At 31.8% G+C, this 628-nt stretch overlaps 1 protein-coding gene across 2 annotated transcripts in view; it reads left to right on the forward strand.

Annotated features, from left to right (window-relative positions):
* The window catches only part of AOAH (acyloxyacyl hydrolase), a 116741-nt gene that overhangs the window by 92713 nt on the left and 23400 nt on the right, over positions 1–628 (forward strand). The window lies entirely within an intron of this gene.

The raw sequence follows: 628 nt of genomic DNA on the forward strand, positions 1-628 counted from the left end.
CCAGCTTTTCTTCTTCAGTCTACAAACTAGTGTTTCAAATGCATAGATGACATTATGAAAAAAAAAAGCAGAAAGTGTTTTATTCTTTATTTTAAATGAATAAAATAAATCTCAATACACAGTTTGGAAATACTTAAAGACATCAGAAAAAGAAAAATAGATTTAAAAGGAAGAATACAAAAGTGGCAAGATGAAAACAGTACAAGCTAACAGAATTTAGTGTTTCAAGTGTGAATATATAACAGCAATAGCAACTTTAATATTCCACTATTGCATTTGCAGTAGTGAAGTAATGAGATAGTATTTCACTAAGCCCAGTGAAAAGCTGTGAAAATTGCAAGTTTTAACTGAATAGTTTTGCGATTTTAATGATGGGTCTGAAGTACTGTTTCTATCTGCATTTACGGACATGTCTATGAGGGGGAGGGAAGACCCATACTTTGGGCCAGTGGAGTATTAGCTGGTACATAGCAGCTTTGTAGTGCCTTAAAAAAAATAAAAACAAAAAAAGCACTTTAACAACCTATTCCTGGTTCTCAAATGGAGAGTTCTAGCTTGTACAAACCATGAGTACCAGAAAATACTGACATATACAATCCTAAACCTAATTTTTTTTCTTTTTGTTTTT

The sequence above is a fragment of the Larus michahellis genome, chromosome 2 (genome assembly GCF_964199755.1).
Source record: "Larus michahellis chromosome 2, bLarMic1.1, whole genome shotgun sequence".
Classification (NCBI taxonomy): Eukaryota; Metazoa; Chordata; class Aves; order Charadriiformes; family Laridae; genus Larus; species Larus michahellis.